Source organism: Mesoplodon mirus, assembly GCF_964341445.2.
Source record: "Mesoplodon mirus genome assembly, chromosome: 2".
Classification (NCBI taxonomy): domain Eukaryota; kingdom Metazoa; phylum Chordata; class Mammalia; order Artiodactyla; family Ziphiidae; genus Mesoplodon; species Mesoplodon mirus.
This window is the reverse complement of record NC_138977.1, coordinates 4,089,094-4,109,976: the sequence shown is the minus strand read 5'-3', so window position 1 is coordinate 4,109,976 and position 20,883 is coordinate 4,089,094. Positions and strand designations below refer to the sequence as shown.

Here is a 20,883-nt window from a genome sequence, read left to right as displayed (position 1 = left end):
CACCAAGCAGTCACAAATGAAGACAACTAAACCTGAAAAAGACAGTTGTGGCAGTCAGTAAACAAGGAGATGGAAAATTAATTTTTTTTGAAGTGCTCACTTCTAAAATCTGAAAAAATGTATTGAAAGAGGTAAACACCTTACTGTACTGAGATACAGCAAATGTGGCATCTGCTCCACCACAACAGTCCCTGCAGCTTAGCTGTGGCCATATTCCTTCATCCTCATCATGCACAAGGGCACTTTCTGCAAAGACACTTAGTCCACAGCCATGTACCTAAGGGCTGGTAAGAAAAGATCACCTGTTCAAATTCTGCGGAATTTGAACTGAAAGTAAGGAAAAACTTGGGTAGTTTATAGTGGGATAGAATGAAAAGACATGGAAAGTGCTGGGCCAGCCATCCTGACGGCAGAGGACCAGAGTGAGGATGCCGAACTGCTGCTCTGAGCTCTCGAGCCATCCTGGATCCAGAGCCCACTGCCAGCTCCAGTCTCCCACCCTGGTCTCCAGTCTGTCCTAGGATAACTCCAGATGTCCTTGCTACTCTGTTCTCCTTACTGTTCCTCAGAAATCTGTATTGGTTTGTTATGGCTGCCATAACACAGTAGCACAGACTGCGGGGTGGGGGGGGGCTTAAATAACAGAAATGTGTTTTCTCACAGTTCCAGAGGTGAGAAGTCTGAGATCGAGGTGTCAGCACGGTTGGTTCCTCCAGAGGGACGGGAGGTAAAGATCTGTTCTAGGCTTTCTTGGCTTGTAGATGTCCGTCTTCTCCCTCTGTATGTGTCCAAACTTCCTCTTCTTGTAAGGACATCAGTCATACTGGATTAAGGCCTACCCTAATGACCTCATTTTACCTTAATTACCTCTTTAGAGACACTATCTCTAAGTACGATCACATTCTAAGGTACTGGGGGTTAGAACCGCAACACATAAATTTGGGGCGGGGGGAGACACGTTGCAGCCCATGACAATATCTTTAAAATAATCTCTCTCTGTTAAAGCGAGTTTCATTGAGTCTCTGCTGCCTGTAACTGAATAACACTTACCCAAACAGCTATATTTTCTGGTCTTATTTTTTAAAATTATTCATGTGTTTCTGTCAAACGTGCCCAAATTTTAAGCAGCAAGAGAGCAACAACATGCTTTAACACTTCCCTGAATTCTGCCTCCACAGACCTACTACCCTACAGACTACGGGTACAGAAAACAAAAAAGGCGCAGAAAAGAATTCTGTAGCAGATGCTGTGCTGCATGGCCCAGACCCCCCTTCAGGACTGAAGCTTTCACTTTCTTAGCAACCAGGAGTGTCGGCTGCAGACAGTTCGAAGCCAAGTCCAATTCCAAGAACTGCTGCCAGAGCCACCTCACCCAAGGTAATGCCCCCTCCCCTGCAGGTAACCTGCACCCAGTCACTCAGAAGTCCAAGGGCTCAGCCTTCTAGTCTCAGTTCAGGGCATCTTTGAAGGGCCACCCCAGCTCCAGAGCAACCTCTGGGAATGGCTGAGGCCCCTGTTGCAGATGCATTACATCAACTCTCCCTGTGCCCAATCCTGCTTTCATCGCCCCTCGAGGTGTTGATCCTAAGACCACTCCCCAACAAACTTCTTGCACACAAATCTCTTCTTAGAGTCTGTCTCCCAGAAAATCTGACTTGCAGTACAGTCTATGGCTAACACTGTAAATGAAGATGAAGACAAAAAAATTTAGAAAAAAATAGCCAGGTACTGGGTTAATCTCCTCTTTTTCATTTCTAGCTTCTGAAGAATCCTGCCCATCTTCCAACTCCTTGTTAGAGACAGGGTTCCATTCCTTTCTGTAGCCTCCAACCAGCCCTGGCGGCAGAAGCCTCAGACACCCTGCACTCCCTGGACAGCAGGGGGCACCTCGAGCCCCAGCTCCTCCCCCTGGGTCCTGTAGCTGCATTTCTCAAGTCTGGTCCCTTCAGCGCCTGGCCAGGGTGGGGGCCAAAGGAGAGGAGGGGGCGAAGCCGAGGATCCAGCTAGGAGGAAAAGCTGGTCCTGCCCCTCTCCTCCGGCTGCTCCCCAGCGGGCCTTGCCCTAGGAGCCGGAGTCCAGAAGGCAGGAGGTGCTGACTCTGAGGACAGAAACATGGGCCCTGCGGGCTGTGTCTTCCTGCTGGCCCTTCTGCTGGGTGAGCCCCTGAGGCTGGGGGTGGAGTGGAGAGGAGGACGCAGAGGTTTTTGGGCTCAAAAAGTTACCGTATATAGAGTAACAGGACACTTCACCCACGGGGTGGGACTTCTGAATGGTGTGGCCTGCGAAAGTCCTGAGGGGACCCTCTGTGCCAGGCCCCAAGCAGTCCAAGGCTCATGGATATAGAAGTAAACACAAAGATCCCCGCCCCTGGGGGGCTTATAGTCAATGCACATATCAAATATGTAAATTACAAGGCACGTTAGAAAGCAATAAATACTGTGACCGTAGAGGGGTGTCTAAGGTACAGGGACACTGTCATTTTAAATAGGGTGGTCAAGGAAGGTTTCACTAAGAAGAAGCTATTTGAGCAAAGACCTGAAGGAGATGAGTGATTGAGCTAAGAGGATTGAGGGAAAGAGCATTTCAGGCAGAGGGAACTGGAAGTACAAACGCCAGTCAGTGATTTCAGGAATAAGCTTGTTCATTTATTTTTCTGGCCCACAGTGATTTAAAAGCCGGGTAGGCTGAGAGCAGCAAAAAGATAACAGGTAGCAAAGAAGAAAGATATACAAATACTTCAAAATACTAGTTCAGTTCAAGAAAACATAACAAAAGTAAATAGCTTATAAACCTCAAAATCATCTGAAGGCATTAATGTATTTACAACCTCACATGCTTGATACTCCTGATGGCAGCCGTGAATCATCAAGTAAAAGTTAAATTATGTCCCATGTATGCTGCTAAAAAAGTTAGGTAAGTAAGTATGTAATTATCAAGATTACCACTAGTGGGGAGATATTTATAAAAATTTGGCCTTTAGGGATTCCCTGGTGGCGCAGTGGTTGAGAGTCCGCCTGCCGATGCGGGGGACACGGGTTTGTGCCCCGGTCCGGGAAGATCCCACATGCCGCAGAGCGGCTGGGCCCGTGAGCCATGGCCGCTGAGCCTGCGCGTCTGGAGCCTGTGCTCCGCAACGGGAGAGGCCACAACAGTGAGAGGCCCGCATACCGCAAAAAAAAAATAAAAAATAAAAAAAATAAAGGGTGGGGTGGGGACAGGAAAACATGGGATCCAGAAAAAACAGAATACAACACAGAAGAAAACCCTCAAGAAAATCATAAAGAAAAGTACCAAGGTTGGAGTTACAGGGCAGAGGGCTTTAAAAAAAAAAAAAAAAAAAAAAGACTTCCCTGGTGGCGCAGTGGTTAAGAATCCGCCTGCCAATGCAGGGCACACGGGTTCGAGCCCTGGTCCAGGAAGATCCCACATGCCACAGAGCAACTAAGCCCATGCGCCACAACTACTGAGCCTGCGCTCTAGAGCCCGTGTGCCACAACTACTGAAGCCTACACGCCTAGAGCCCGAGCTCTGCAACAAGAGAAGCCACCGCGATAAGAAGCCTGCGCACCGCAACGAAGAGTAGACCCCGCTCACTGCAACTAGAGAAAACGCGTGTGCAGCAACGAAGACCCAACGCAGCCAAAAAAAAAAATTAATTAATTTTTAAAGAAGGATACTATTGATAAAACGCCTAACAGGTGTCAACATATTGAGAGATTTACACTAGCAGACAGTTTGGGGAACAAATAATGAGTCAGTAATAGGTACATTGAAAACTAAAAACACAAACAAGTGAGGCCACATACGTAATTCCAGGAGAAGCAAAAAGGTTTACAAGAAATCGCATCGTGGTACTCAACATGGCCTCAGAGTGAATAATGGTTTCACAGTCACAAGGACATACATACTAAATACTGATCTAACAAAAAGTTACATCAGGTGAGGAGGATGGTGGAAAGGAAGTGGGGAGCTGGCAGTAATTGTTGGGTCAATCCTCACCTTCTACAGGAGGAATACGATATTCTAAAACTGAAAGAAAAAAATTAATGGCAATATATAGGGTGTCTTGAAAACACTAGGGAAGATGCTAAAAGAAAGAGCTAAGAGTTGAAAGTGATTGCCTTTGGATAGCATGAGTTGAGGGCAGTTGGGCAGAGAACTTGTTATTTATTTATTTTGTAAATCTGATCAAACTACTGAACATTTAAATTACATATATATCATATATATATATATGAACGTTGGTGGTTACATTTTGCTTTAATTTTTTAATTTAGAAATAAAGGTCTAGTGCTCAGAACTCAAAAGTGAAAATAAAACAACAATGACTGTTAAGCATATAGGCTATGGCTGAAACCACGGAAAATAGTGGAGGTGAATAAGAGAACCAGGGAAAAAATACAGGACAAAGCTCTGTCCATAATCATATAAAAGGAGACCACAGAAACAGAAGACAACAAAAGAAAGAGTGATCAGGGAGTGAGGGAAGGAGAAAAGAAGGCAAACCAACCCTGTGCCAAGTTGGAAGCAGCCTGGTTAATTCCAAGTCTGTTACCCTCCTTTCTTACCTAAAGACTTAGTGCTACACACAGGCAGCTTGTTCTGACCCAGCTGTAGCACAAAAGCATGCTCCACTTTTATTCTCCTCTTTCTCTTCCCCTTAGGCGCTGGATTCCTTTCTTATATACCGTGTGGCTGGGATCAATTGACATAAGCCATTCAAATACAGGCGTGAAGTATCATGTGTTCCGAATTGTCATCTATCCCAAACACCACAGTACCCCTGCAGACATTGCCTTGTTGAGGCTGTTCTCTAGTCACCTACAGTTCTTCCATCCTGCCTATTTGCTTGTCCAGTGTCAAAAAGCAGTGGACAATTCCAGATTCTTGCTGGGTGACTGGATGGGGAAAAGCAGAAGATGAAGGTGAGAATGGGAAGAGAAAGGGGTTGTTTTATACATCACCTTCTTGTACCCATTCTAGAATATTCATATTCTAGGCATTTCATTACTACGGCAAATATTTTCAACAAAACCAGACACTATCTAAAAGTCTTCAAATAAAATGTCTGCTTATTTATATGTTTATTTACTCTTATATCCTGCCTACAGTCTAGCTATAGCAACAAGAAAAGATACTAACAATTTATTTATTTATTTTTTAATACTAACAATCTAAACACACAATTACCTCTCTGAAACAGAGGTTAACAAGCCTGATGTAAGGCTGGAAAGAGTCTAGTACTTTAAATCTGTTTTTAAAGTGTTGTGTCAACTCTTTCCCAGGATAAAGTAAAGACAGGAAATGATCTGGGAGCAGAAAAATGAGAAAGGAAAAAGTTGTAGAATACTGTAGAATACTCACGTCTTTACCTAATCAAAATGTATCAGCACTTCTCTTTATTTAGAACATTAGGAATGCCCCACCTGGCACATGAGAAAAGCCCCAAACAAATAGAATTTTGAATTATCCATTGTTTTAGATTAACTGCACCAAAAAAACTCTTCCGTTAGCCAACATGATTGGAAAGTGACTGTGCCCTGCTTTTGGATTCCCATTCAGAGATGTCTGCATATCATGACCGCATGTTGTCCCTGCACCTTTCCAGGCTCCTTTTCCTTTCACCCCTATTTATCTCTACAGATTCTGACTACCCTACCATCCTCCAAGAAGCAGAAATACCCATCATTGAACACCAACATTGAGAAATAATCTACAACCCGGTGGGTTACCTACTACCACAGACAGAGCCTGTCATCCAGGAAAGCAAGATTTGTGCTGGCGATCTTGAGAAAAGAAAGGATACTTGCCAGGTCAGGGTTTGCTCTTGAAATTTTTCTATTTTAACATGAGATCTTAATTTGGATCCAGGTTTGCCCATCTGTAAACAACAGTGAATTGGGAATCAGGAGACAAATGTTCTGACAATAATTCTGTGTTAACCTGGATAAGTCACTTAACCTTTATCTATTAATTTAATCTCTTCAACTACTGATCTAGAGCAATGCTAACCACTGGTGCTTGGATTTTCACAGTCTCATATGTTTTTATAAATATATTAACAGGTTGACATAGAAGTGCCAACTTTTTAATTTTTTGAAGTAAGAAACATTTCATTGTACACTTAAAAGATGTCATTCCATTGTCTCCTGATCATAACTGTCTGATGAAAATTCAGCAATCATTTGTGTCTTCCTCCACTGGGTGTGATGTGTTTTGTTCTGGCGGCTTTCAATACACTTTCCTTCATATGTGATTGTTAGAAGTTTGAATGTCATGTCCTAGGTGTGATTGTCTTTGTCTTTATCCTATTTGGGATTCAGTGACTTGTTTTTTTAATCTACTCTTTTACCTTTCATCAAAACTTGGGAAATTTTCATTCATAATTTCTACAACTATTATTCTGCCTCACTTCTCTCTTTTCCCCTTCTGGGTGAAACAGAAAATTTGTAAGTTACAACTTCTGATATTTTCACACAAGTCCCTGATATTTTATATTTACCTTTTTCTGTTTTTCAAATTGGATAGTTTAAATTAATCTATATTCAGAATCATTGCTTCTTTCTCCTGCCATCTACATTTTACTGTTAAGTTCATCTAGTGAAATTTTTATTTCAGATATTTTAGTTTTTAGTTCTAGAATGACCATTTGGGTTTTACTTCCTCCTTTCCTCCCTCCCTGCCCCCCTCACACGCATTTTTCTATATCTCTGCCAAAACTTCCTGTCTGTATATTCATTATTTACAAATCAAACAACAATGAGACACAACTTCACACCCAGGAGGATGGCTATAATCAAGACAGATAATAACAAGAGTTGGCAAGGAATGTGGAGAAATGGGAATATTCACATACCCAGTGAGAATGTGAAATGGTGCAGCCACTCTGGAAAACCTCAAAAGGTTAAGTATGGACTTACCATATGATCCAGGAATTCCACTCCTAAGTACACACCCAAGAGAAATGGAAAATACACCCATATAAAAATTTGTACATGAATATTCATTGCAGCATTATTTATAATAGCCAAAAAGTCAAAACAACCCAACTGACCATCAACTGATGACTAGATAACAAAATGTGGTATGTCAATATAATGGAATATTATTCAGCCATAAAAAGGAATGGAGTACTTACACATGCTATTGACATAACACGGATGAACCCTGAAAACAGTACGCTAAGTGGAAGAGGCCAGACATAAAAGGTCATATATAGTTTCATTTATACAAAATATCCATAATATGCAAATTCACAGAGGCAGAAAGTAGGTAACTGGTTGGCCTAGGGCTGGAAGGAATGGGAGGAAACGAGGGTGACTGCTAAAGGGTATGGAGTTTTTTTGGGGGGTGACCAAAATGGGTTGTGGTAATGGTTGAGCAACACTGTGAATATACTAAAACTGAACTTTAAATGGGTGAATTGTACAGTATGTGAATTATATCTCAATAAAGCTTTTACCAAAAACATAGCAAGATTGAGAGATACATCACCAACTACTATCACCACCATTTTATATAAGAAAGCATTATCTTAACACTAAAAAAGGCAATAAGAACCTAAAAATAGAAAAATAAGGACAGTTCATTCAACTGAATGAATCTAGTGGAAAACTCATCGTATTTATTTCTTTTCAATCACAGATGAGTATTTTGAAACTACTGATATATTTAGCTAAGGTCTCTGCCAATTTCAGATTCTATGATTCTAAATTTCCATGTCAGTGGGAAGTCCAGCTCCCTCCGGATTATTACAGCTCTATGGGCTCCACTGCCCCATTCTAAGGAACCTCCACCCCTGTGACCACGCCCTCTTCATGGTCCTCCTTCACTATGCTCATGACCTTTATCTCTTCCTTAGGGTGATTCTGGAGGGCCTCTGTCATGTCATATTGATGGTGTATGGACCCAGATAGGATTGTCAAGCTGGGGAACAGGATGTGGTCTTTCTTTTTCTGGAGTCTACACCAATGTGATCTACTACCAAAAATGGACTATGTCCATTATCTCAAGAGCTGAGGTCTTGGATGCCAACAACCTGGACTTATCTGACTCCTTGCTCCCTACTGTCTGCTCTCTCGGGCCCTCCTGGGACCCTCCTGTGCCTCTGGGCCTAACATTTTACCGGGAGAGTAGGCGGTGTAACTGAAGCTGCTGGCCAAGTACAGGGCTAGGAAGGAATGCGTGCAGAAGAAGCCCCAGGGGCAGAGAGCTCACAAGGAGAGTCGCTGGGAACTCTGGATGACTTCCTTAAAATAATGAGAAAGGATTTTGTTTTTGAGGTTCTTGATTCTGGAAGTAGGTTTCACTGGCTGGAATGTGAACAACTGAGAAATAAGAATGCCACTTCTGGGCATGGCATTCTTTGTCCCTGACTATGCATCTTGCAAGGCAGGAAGGATGCCTTCCATGAAGAAGTATTTACAGAAACAAAGAAATGGCGACAGAAGCAGGCAACAAAAAAAGTATCTGGGAAGGCAAATGGGAAGGTCCTCAAGAAAGTACCTTATGGGTTTACTTCGTGCCCATAGGTTGCATTATGAGCATCTTACCTGGTCTATCTTTCTCTACTTTCTCTACTCTTTGTGCTTCCCCTCTGTAACAAGGCGTCAAATAAGAAATCCATGTATGTAGCTCAGCTCTGAATATTTCTGAAATGTTTACTTTTTGAAATACCTACCACCAAAAATGGATTAATGCAATAATCTCAAGAGCTGAGGTTTTGGGTTTCAATAATCTGGACCTATCCAGGTTAATTTTACTTCTTAATAAAGTACTTTAAATGTTTATAAGGAAAAGATTATTTCCCTTGCTTAACTAGCATGCTTCTTTTTTTTTTTTTTTTTTTTGCGGTACGCGGGCCTCTCACTGTTGTGGCCTCTCCCGTTGCGGAGCACAGGCTCCGGACGCACAGGCTCAGCGGCCATGGCTCACGGTCCCAGCCGCTCTGCGGCATGTGGGATCTTCCCGGACCGGGGCACGAACCCATGTTCCCTGCATCGGCAGGCGGACTCTCAACCACTGCACCACCAGGGAAGCCCCCAGCATGCTTCTTTTTGTTGAACAATCATGTGACCTATACTATTTCCTTTTCTGCCTAGGCTTCCAGGAGCTCAGAGCGAAGTTTTATACATGATTTCAGTCATTATCTTTATCCTATACTCTCCGGTATAATTCTACTCATACTCCTTTTTATTTCAATCATCCTTCATTTCTCATTTGAACGAATTTAAGTTTTGTTGCATCTCTGTCTTTTGGGCTAAGTCAACTTTCAAAAACAATGTTTTTGGATAAATAAATACATTTAACAGGAAGTGAAGGTAGGTTTGCAAAGTTAAAGTCCTTGCTGACCCTGGACCTCACCTCTCCTCGAGGCGGCCACTACAGCCTCCCACCTCCTGTTCCCACGTCCTTACCGTCACTCACACCTATGCTCAAGTGCATTTGTTCTCCACAGAATTCAGACTAGTGTTTTAAAAATAAAGATTTTTAAAATGCTTTTCTCCTCCTTTCTCTTGTTTACCACACTTCAAAGGCATCCCATTGCTCAAAGAATAAGAACCAAAGTCCTTAACAGGACCTACAAAGCCCTGCTGGCTCTGATCCCAGGCCGCCTCGTCAGCCTCATCTGGCCTCACCCCACCTGCTCTCTACACCCTCACTTCCTCAAATGCTCCAGAAGCCCCTTCTCAGCACCAGACTTCTGTACCTGCTATTTCCCCTTCCCTGCTGTCTTTGCATAGTTAAGTCTCACTGATCTCAGCTCATTCTTCACTTCCTCAAGGAAGTTGTTCCCAGCTCCCCTGACAAGAACAAATCCCTCCAATATACAGTCTTGCACTATGGTGTCCTCCTGGATAGGACTCAACACAGGTGTAATTTAACATTCATTTGTGTAACTGTCTAATTAATGTATGTCTGTCTTACCAAAATGCAATGAGGTCCATGAGAGGAAGAATTTTTGCTTTTGCCAACCACTATATTCCAGTCTCAGTAAGTATTTGGTGAATGAGTGAATGAATGAATGAGAAATAAACACACAATCTCTTTGTCTCCCCAACTAAGGACCTTTTGTTTACTGAGGTAGCCCAGAACCTGGCACAATGTCTTACACAAAGTAGGTTTTCAAATACAGGTTAAATAGAAGGATGAAGGGGGCATCCCTGGTGGCGCAGTGGTTGAGAGTCCGCCTGCCGATGCAGGGGACGTGGGTTTGTGCCCCGGTCCGGGAGGCTCCCACGTGCCGCGGAGCGGCTGGGCCCGTGAGCCATGGCCGCTGAGCCTGCACGTCGGGAGCCTGTGCTCCGCAACGGGAGAGGCCACAACAGTGAGAGGCCCACATACCGCAAAAAAAAAAAAAAAAAAAAAAAAAGGATGAAGGAAAGACTGTTTTGTCCCCATTCTCTTTCTTACCTCTCTCCACCTATAAGGCACAAAGGAAACAGTACACAAAGCAGGTAAACTGAAATCTTCCTCAGAGACAATAATTCAAGCTAAGCAAGCTCTGGAATGATACAGAGGGCAAAGCAAAATGGCAGCTGAGAGAAAAGAAAAAGAGGAAGGCGGGGCAAGAAAGGAAAATGGAGGAGAAAGCACAGACTAAAATCAAGAACTGGAGGAGAACAAATAGGAAGAGAAAACACACAAATGTATGAGCCAGAATATGACACAGCAAGGGGACATAAAGAAGGTCAAGAAAGCCAAAACACTGCTTCCTATCACTCCTCCAGACCCTTAGGAAGCAACTGTTCCACAGCCCGGGAATCTGACAAAATTTTTCTCCTGAACCAAGAGTTGAAACGTAAACCTTTTGGAGAGACCAGGCCATTCAAGTGGGAAGAAAGGGATAACTATAGAAGAAGGCCACATGACCTCACTAACCTGACCACTACTGGCTGGACTTACGAGGGATGAGCACCTGACTTAAGAGCTGCCTAGCAGGTAGGGGGGCAGGTTGGCCTAGCATCTTACCCAACAGATGCACTAAATACTAGACAACCCAACAGACTCCTTCTCATGGGAAGTCTGAAAATGGGCCCTATCGTATGTCCGTGTGCAATCAACAATATTAAGTGCCCACCATGTTCCAGGCATGTTCTAGGAACTGAGGATACCGCAACATATACAGGGCACCAAGCCTGCCTTCAAGGAGTTTACATTCCAGTGGGGGAGAGAGACAATAACCAAACACAAAATACGGTCCTCCCTCAGGAGCCACTGGGGTTTGTTCCAGTCCCTCCAGGGATACCAATATCTGCAGATGCTCAAGTTCCTTCTATAAAATGGCATAGTAAGCTGACCCTCCAAACCTGTAGGCTCCACGTTCGTGGATTCAACCAATCCCACAGATGTAAAACTCTGGTTACAGAGTGCCAACTGTAAATGTTTATTATAATGTCAAGTACAAGAAAGTCTGATAAAGGAAGATGACACAGAAGCAGCAGATAAGGTATCAGGGTGTGGTCCACTTTAGGTCAGGTGGTCAAGGAAGTTTCTCTAAGGAGGTGACATTTACAGAGGCCCTCATTAAGGAGGGAAGCAAAACAAATACCTGAGAAAGAACCTTCCAGGTAGACAGAACAGCAAGTATAAAGGTCCTGAGGCGGGAGGATGAGTTAGCACACGGCTGTGTGTGTGTGCGGCTGTGTGTTTGTGCGTTAGAACAGAGGTCACTGCTGGGCGGAGGCGGCGGGGACAGGGCTGGGACTTGGGAGCACAGGGGGAGCAGCGCCCTAGAAGCCGCAGTAAGGGCTCTGAATCGCATTCTCCGTGGGATGGGAAGGTACTGAGGGCTGAGAGCCGGGGAATGATCAAAGAAGAGAAGACCAGAAGATCCCACAGCGCTGCTCATGGGAGTCTGCAGAGGCTGTGAGGGAGCCAGGATGGTACCCAGGGTAGCTGGATGGTAGCAGAATTAGACAAGCAGCAGAGAGAAAGACAATCAACCCCAGTGAGCTAACAAGCAGAACACTAGAGGACTACGGCACCTGAACATCAGTGAGGAAGCTTCGATTCCAGGAGGCTGGGGGCTGTTTCTTGTTTTCCCTGTCCCCTACCTGCACCACCCTTATAATAAGGCCCCGTGAACCAAGGTGAAGAAAGGTACAAGGCCAAGTTTTTTTCCATCTACTTTATAATTCATCACTAAGACACCTACCTTACTTCCTATTTGTCTTTTCCCTTCTTACCCAGAGCAATATTCTTCTCACTCCTTCCTCCCATTTCCACCTCAAGGCCTTATTTGATCTGTTCTCTATACCTGGAATGCCCTTCTCCTGTATACCTCAACCCAATCAATCTGTTCATTAGAAAAGGAGGCAGTGAATATCTGAAAAACACACTGAAAGGACCCTAGGAAATGGTTTTAAAAACTAACAGGGAATGGGTGAAGTATATGGTATGTGAATTATATCTCAATAAAGTATTGTTTAAAAAAATGAGCAGGGAAGTTTTTTTCCTGCTTATACAAAAAACAACTAGTCTATGATGTATTTAGGGCTTTCTAAAGATCTTCTAAATAATTCTTATGATTGTATTTCAAGAAAAGGCTCAAAATAACTACATACATTTTCTGTTTCCATTGCTAAAACACAAAATATAAAGTGTAACCCAATATATGAGTACAGCAACTGGTAACACATTACTGGAGGACCAAAAAAATCAATAAACATTTGTATTCACAAAACTAAAATGTCACACTTACTGGTAACAAATTTAGTCCATACCACTACTGACCAAATGAGGAGAAAATTAATAGGAACAACTTTACATCTTATTTTGGAGGTGGGCTCAATAGCCTTTCTGCCTTAAAAATCTATTTTAATTTGCAGAATAATTTATTCCTTGGAATATCTGCCTTAATATGCTCCAATTTTCATTTTCTTGTCTTGAGGAATTTTAATTAATGTTGGATTTGCTAAGGTCACATTTAACAAATAAAGCTATACACTAAGGCTGCTGAAATCCAACCAGAATTTTTTCCCCCCAAAGTGAGGAAATATAGTTATTTCCAGATCTTCTATTCATATAACAAATAGACTATTTCAAGTAATCACCCATTTTTTTCTTTATTTCATTAAATTGTGAAGTCACCCCCAACATGTAGCAACATTACAGAAAAAGGATTCAGAATAATAAATGTGGAAGCTTTATTTTTATATTATTTCAACAGTGGGTATTTTACCTTTTCAGATGCTTGGCTTCATCCAGAAGCTATAATATTCTCTACACCAAATTTGACTACGTACAGTTTATTCACATACTAGAAATCAGTTGCCTGAGAATTCTGTTAAACGTGTACCTTCTTCAGGAAGGGAAGGGAAGGAGTCATTCAAAGTAACCAGAGATTAATTTTATCCCCTACAGTCAATAATCGAGAGGAAATGTTCACTGTCATAAGAATAAAAAAAGACTGAAACCTTTAATGGGAAATTCTAACTGCTTTCCAGGATAATTATCCTCAACCAACCCAAATTCTCTCCACAGTGTCTCCCACCATGTACGTCTTCACTTCCCATCTCCATGTGGTTGGAATAAAGTGACTGAGGTCTAGTCCTGTGGCTCTTTGTGCCACTCTTATGACAGCTAGCCCACAGTGCCCTTGCACCATAATTAACTTTGACAATTAACACCCAGGAGTAAAAAGAATAGGGTGGGATGAGGCCCTAAGGCTCCAACATGCGAAAGGCATCCTGATTTTAGTGGAAATTAGTGAGAAGAGCACAGATTCTAGACACAGTTGGGTAGGACTGTGTTTTGATTGGATTCAGATGTGATTCGATGGATTGGATGTGGGTGATGGGAGTGAGGGTGGTAATTGGAATAGGAGGATGGGAAAGATAAAGATTTGAAAAGAGAAATCAAGAATGACTGCTAGGTTAGTGGCCTGAGAGTGGCCACACTATTAAATAAAATGAGGAAGGCTGGAGGAGGAACAGTTTGCTGGGCTATCAAATGCAGTGATAGGCTGAATAATGGCCCCCAAGGATGTCCCTGTCTAATCCCCAAACCTGTAAAGAAGTTACATTACCTGGTAAAAGCAAGTCTGCACATATGATTAAGTATGTTGAGATTTGGAGATTACCCTGGATTATCCGGGTGGGCCCAATATAATCACAAATCTTTTTAAAGAGGAATGCAGGAGAGGCAGAATCAGAGGTGTTCATGAGATTTTACAGAAGGATGGAAGCAGAAGGAAGAGAGGAAGGAAGATGCTGTGCTGCTGGCTTTGAGGATGGAGCAAGGGGCCGCAAGCCAAGGAGTGCAGCTGGCCTACAGAAATTTTAAAAAGGCAAACAGGATTCTCCCTTAGGCCTGGAGATAAAATGCAGCCCTACCAACACCTTGATTTTAGCCCAGTGAAATTGATTCCAGACTGCTGACCTCCAGAACTGTAGGACAATTTGTAGCAATTTGTTACAGCAGCAATGGGAAACATACATACATGTTAGATTTGAGATGTCTATTAGATATACAAGTAGAGATGTTGAGGAGGCAGTCTGGAGCTCAGAGAGGGCAGGACTAGAGAAAAAAAATTAGAAGAATCTGTTTGAATTATGGACCCTCTTTCCCACATTACTCTAACCCTGCATCCCAAAAAAGCACTCATGCACAAACACAACATTTTTTCATGAAATTTCAAGATGGTCAAGAATCTCTGTACTCATGGAACCTCTAGAACAGTGTAAGTAATCACAAAGCAGCCTGTTCTAACTCTGATGATTGTTCCCTCCCTAAGGAGGAGGAAACCAAGTAACTCTTCATTTAAAAAAAAATCTTTTAAAAAATATTGTTTTTCCTAATTCTGCTTATTAAAAAAAACCCCACAATGTTATAGAAATATCTAACATAGGAAGTTCAAATCCCCATGTACCCACTGTGTTCATCACTATCACCCTTTACATGTTCTCCTCTTGCTTAAAGATGTGGCCAACATACCTCTGACTCCTTTTTAAACGTTTATACAGATATACAGGTTTTTTTAAACCTTGCTTTTTTCTTTGATTAAGCTTGCTTTTTAAAGTTAGCTTATGATAACAGAAAGCTGGTTACAACAACTGCAAAGCTTCAGAGTTGAGACTTTTGATTTCTTCTATTAAAAATTCCACATAACTAGGCTAGATAAAAAGAAGGATAGCAGTTGGTTGATCAAAGAAATTTTGTGTCAATGAATTTTAAATAATGAAAACATTTTTGTCTGAAAAATTAAAATCACTGGAGCTTCTTCAAAGGCAAGTATTTGGATTTCTCCTATCCCCCTATGAGTTCAATGAAGCTATTTTTATTTCTGAAACAGAGAGCTAACATGAAAGACCTAGAGGAGATAGTATTTTTTTAAAATGCACTTGCTTCACTTTCTTTTTTTTTTTTTTTTTTTTGCGGTACGCAGGCCTCTCATTGTTGTGGCCTCTCCCGTTGCGGAGCACAGGCTCCGGACGTGCAGGCCCAGCGGCCATGGCTCACGGGCCCAGCCACTCCGCGGCATGTGGGATCTTCCCGGACCGGGGCACGAACCCGTGTTCCCTGGATCGGCAGGTGGACTCTCAACCACTGCGCCACCAGGGAAGCCCCCTGCTTCACATTCTTTTTGTCTGAAGTTGCTGAGTTGATATCATAAGGAAAAATACGTTAGCTCACTTAAAGAGGGCCAATAAATGACTAGTTCCAAAATGGGCACATTTTAAACTTCTAAAAGCAGGTCACAAAGAAAGTAAAACAAAATAGTGTCAACCTGCCTTTCTTTGGAGCCGATCTGGCTTTTCCAAGCCCTTCCAAGAAGGGGCAATCCACTGAGCATCAGGACAGGAGGATCCTCAATACTGTACACAGTCAGCTTTGCACAATGCTTTTTATCAAGTGTTTGAATCTCTACAAGTGAAAAACATCTACCAAATACTATGTGAGTTCATAAAATATGCTCTAGAAAAATCTTTCTAGAAGAAAGATTATATTTTTCCAGCCATGAATGTAAGCTAAGTATAAGAGGACAGACCTGGGAATTCCCAGAAAAAAATAAAGCAAAAAAAGGTTCAAGGCCATGCTAAGAAATTTGAGCTTTAAGGAGAAGATTAAATAAGACATTGAAAGGTTTTAACACAGAATAACATGATCAGTTTGCATTTTATTTTTATTTTTATTTTTTTATTTATTTTTTTTGCAGTACGTGGGCCTCTCACTGTTGTGGCCTCTCCCGTTGTGGACCACAGGCTCCAGAGGCGCAGGCTCAACGGCCATGGCTCATGGGCCCAGCCTCTCCGCAGCATGTGGGATCTTCCCAGACCAGGGATCGAACCCGTGTCCCCTGCATTGGCAGGCAGACTCTCAACCACTGCGCCATCAGGGAAGCCCAATCAGTTTGCATTTTAGAAAGATCACTTCAGTGGTTGTGTAGAGAATGGATTACAGAGAAGCAAGTCAGGAGGTAGAAAGGCTAGTTAGTTACAAGGCTGCTGTGAATGGAGAGAGATGCCCGGACAAGGATGATAGCGATGAGGATGGAGGGAAGAGGACTTAGTCAAGGGCTACCTCGGGGCTGTATTCAATAGACTCCGGTAACTGACTGGTTAGATATAAGTAATCATGGGAGGGAAGAAGTTAAGAACTTCACCCAGGCAGCTTGAGTTGTGTCATTATATGGAACCTTGGAGAAGATAGCGTAGGGGTGAGAATTATACGTTAAAGACATCAGGAATCTATAAAAGAGAAATCCAAACAGATATTACATTCTTACGATGAGCATTTATTAAATAAGCACATTGAGAGATTTAGAATATATTCCAAAAGCTCAACCGGCCAATTTCTAGTTACTTGTTAATTGCAGAGAGTTCATGGAAAATATAACACACAAAGAATTCTGAGACCAAGGTTTTGCCATTAGTTTCAGTCTGCTCACACCAGGGAGCCCTTAAGGAGGCTGTGGTAGATGGCGTTGTTCCCAGTGTTCCACAGCTCTCCCTGCAGAAGGATGAGCCACCCACTCGAGGTACCAGGTGACTTGCAGGGCATCCTACAGAAGGATTATCCTTCCCTGAACCACTAACACCCAGTTGGCTAAAGAAATGTGAGTAGAAGTAATATGTGCCACTTCTGAGCAGAAGTTTTAAAAGCTGGCACATCGTTTGTCCATTGCTCCTTTTCCCAGTTAGGAACTGCTCCTCCAGCCAGGATCCCAGAATGAAGAAGACAAGTAAGGCTGAGCTGTAGCTCACCAGCTGAATATACCTGTCATAAGATACTGAGCTTTAAAAAAAAAAAGATACTGAGCTTTAGAGGTGGTTTGTAACCACAGCATTAACAAAATATGCCAGACGTATGATGGATATAGGTGTTTAACAAATAACAATGTATAATTTGTATTTCCCCTCCTCCAGTTGAATTTTTCTGGTGATCTGCTAAGAAGCAATCTGATGGGAAAAAAGAAATAGTTGGCCCAAATATCCCAAAACTGAAACAGAGAATTTTTAACCTGAAAGAAAAGCTGATAGTCTGGAGTCAGCAAACTTCTTCCGTTAAGGGATAAACAGAAAATATTTTAGGCTCACAAGCCATACAGACTCTGTTGCAACTACTCAACTCTGCAGATATGGCACAAAAGCAGCCATAGACAATATATAAAAGAATGTGTGTGGCTGTGTTCCAATAAAACTTTATTTACCGAAACAGGCAGTGAGCCAGATTTGGTTTCCAGATCCCTGGTCTAAATCCTTCATATTGTCAATGAGGAATCTAAGACCTAGAGAGATTAAATCAAGGACGTACAGCTAGCTGGCTGGTGGCAAGTTGAGCATTACAATGCAGGTCTCCTCAATCTATTGCTTTAGAACAGGTTCTGTTGCGTTACAACTTGGAGATGAAATACACAGCAAAAAATAAGGCGGAGAACGCTAAGGGTAGGTTTTGATTATGTTAAACAGCTTTCAACAGTGTGGTTATAAATGAGGATTTGCTTTTCAAGTGATTATGGCTTTCATAAAAACAAGTGAGGGCTTCCCTGGTGGCGCAGTGGTTGAGAGTCCGCCTGCCGATGCAGGGGATGTGGGTTCGTGCCCTGGTCCGGGAAGATCCCACATGCCGCGGAGCGGCTGGGCCCGTGGGCCATGGCCGCTGGGCCTGCGCGTCCGGAGCCTTGCTCCGCAACGGGAGGGGCCACAGCGGTGAGAGGCCTGAGTATCGGAAAAAAAAAAAAAAAAAAAAAAAAAAACAAGTGAATGTCATAAGATGGAATAGGTGAACGAATGATAAATTAGCCAGTGTTTGAAAAATGATCTTCAGAGGAAACGCAATTATATACTTCCTTCCTACTATCATTTTCTCCAATACTTATCAATCATTTCTTTTATCAACAGGACAGCATTTGCTATGATCACTACAGTAACTCATCTTAAGGCAAAACAGGTTTTAAAACATACCACACAATGAGCAACAAATACACTAGACCAGCAGGCAATTATTTCACAGGGTATTTTTCATTTATTTTCCTTTCTTTTAATTTCCAAAGCAATACTCATTGGAGGAAACTCAATACAGAAATATTTTAAGTTACACACTCCACACTCTCCTCAATTCCACTACCCAGTGTTAACACATGACTGATTTATAGCAGGAGAGGGCAATAAAGCTACCTTCTCTAAGTCATTCTTTCAAAAACAAAGAGGAATATAGGTTTCCTGACCAGACATCCCTTGAAAATCATGTTTTAAAAAGCAACAGACGGGTCAGGTGTGGTCTGTGGCCTGGAACTGAGGAAAGCAAGCTGCCTATGCAGGGTTTAACTGGAGGGTCTTGACCCCAGCACTGTAACCAGATGAGTGCGGCTCCTCGAATATCTTGATGATGCTGCTGTAAGACGGGCAAACACTTCAAACATGAGTAAGACTATCCATACTTTCTCTTTTGATATTTTATTGGGAAAACGTGGGCCAATTTGCTCGTAAAAAGACCAACAATCTTCATCAGTTTTTCTTTTAATCCATACTTGAGGGACATCAGTGACAATGGCAGAATAAGGAACTCCAAAAGTCTGTCCTCCATAAAAGCAATTTAAAACTGGCAGAGGGCTTCCCTGGTGGCGCAGTGGTTGAGAGTCTGCCTGCCGATGCAGGGGACACGGGTTCGTGCCCCGGTCCGGGAAGATCCCACATGCCGCGGAGCGGCTGGGCCCGTGAGCCGTGGCCGCTGAGCCTGTGCGTCCGGAGACTGTGCTCCGCAACGGGAGAGGCCACAACAGTGAGAGGCCCGCGTACCGCAACAAACAAACAAACAAACAAACAACTGGCAGAAACTGGCAGAATCAACCCTTTTTGAACACTGAAAACTAACCAAAAGCTTACAGCAACCACTTGATGCACTTAAGTACAGTGAAACACTTAATCAAGGAAAACTAGCTGGGTTTTGGTTGCAGTAGCAAGTTTTGTGGCATTTTAACTTACCCTGGTCCCATCCCCCATTCTCCAGCTCAGTGGAAGCCTTGAAAATAATAGCCTGCCCTCTTGGTACTGGTACCAGTACCAGTACCAGAGGGAGCAGAAAAGACCTCATTCACAAAGCATTATAATAATTTGTTTTGACTTGTCCGGTGGAACCCTGGAACACCAGCACAAAAGACTTGCCTTTATCTTGCCTAACTCAAAACTCTCCAAGTGCTGAAAAGTGGCTAGCTCGAGAAAGCTTATTGAAATCATTTACAGACAAATAAATATATTTGTTGCTGCTGCATGAGGCAATGGATAATAGTTGGGGCAAACAACAGACTAACCAAAGAAGTTGGGGGGAAAGGCTGAAGGATGAGATGCTTTGGGAAATAAGGGCTTTGAAAAGCTCCCACATATTCCTAGGAATCTAGAAGTCCATGTGCATTCCCAGGGTGAGTGCATGCTCAGAAAGAATCTGAGAGGGCCCTAACCTCTCAGCTCTGGCTGAACTACAGGCTCTGCACAAGCAGAAAGTGAAGGCTAAGGTTAGTTGTACACTGCTTGGCTGAGAGCTGAAGGTGTGCTGTGATACACACACAGAGCCCCCCTGCAAAGACTGGGAGATTTTTTTCTGGTTCTAGGCATTCATTTAAGGAAAACTCTGTCCAAGCACTAGCTGACCACTACGCTAATGAAACTGAGACATCAGTGCCACACATCACACAAAAATTACACACTCTACAAAATTAATTCAGAAAAATCACTAGACAAACAACAATCATAATAGGCAGCAATAACAAACCCTGGGGAGGTAGAAGAATCTGATTCCACAGTTGCTACATTGCAATATTCAAAATGTCCAGTTTTCAACAAAAAATGATGAGGCACACAAAGAAACAAGAAAGTAATGGCCCATGCACAGAAAAAGAAAAAAAAAAGCAATCAATATAAACAGTTCCTGTGGAAGCCCAGATATTGGACTTACTAGACAAAGACTTTAAATCAGCTATTTCCAATATATTCAAAGAGCTAAAGACACTGTTAACAGAATGAAAAAATAAACTGCAGACTAGGAGATATATTTTCATATCTCATATCCAACAAAAAATTTGAATGCAAAATATATAAAGAACTCTTTAAACTTCCGTAATATGAAAACAAACAACCCAATTTTTAAATGTGCAAAGATTTGAACATTCTTCACCAACGATGACATAATGGATGGCAATTAGCCACATGAAAAGATGCTCAACATCATTATCCATTAAGGAAACACACATTAAAGCCACAACAAAGTATCACTACACATCTGTCGGAAAGGCTAAAACAAAAACAAAAGCAAACGAGAAAAACCTGATAATACCAAGTGCTGATGAGGGTGTGGAGCAACTGGAACTCTCATTCATTGCTCATAATAATGCAAAATGGTATAGCACCACTCTGGAAAACAGTTTGGCAGTTTCCTGTAAAGTTA

General features: G+C 42.5%; 1 protein-coding gene and 1 pseudogene across 7 annotated transcripts in view; one reads left to right on the top strand and one right to left on the bottom strand.

The window, feature by feature from the left end:
* The window catches only part of SH3D19 (SH3 domain containing 19), a 171,740-nt gene that overhangs the window by 138,498 nt on the left and 12,359 nt on the right, over nucleotides 1–20,883 (bottom strand). The window lies entirely within an intron of this gene.
* On the top strand, nucleotides 380–8,616 carry LOC309792590 (serine protease 48-like; annotated as a pseudogene). The gene is made up of 8 exons (XR_014296183.1): nucleotides 380–422; nucleotides 1,300–1,377; nucleotides 2,051–2,155; nucleotides 2,856–2,913; nucleotides 4,665–4,970; nucleotides 5,226–5,240; nucleotides 5,707–5,813; nucleotides 7,862–8,616. The product of XR_014296183.1 is annotated as a serine protease 48-like (transcript).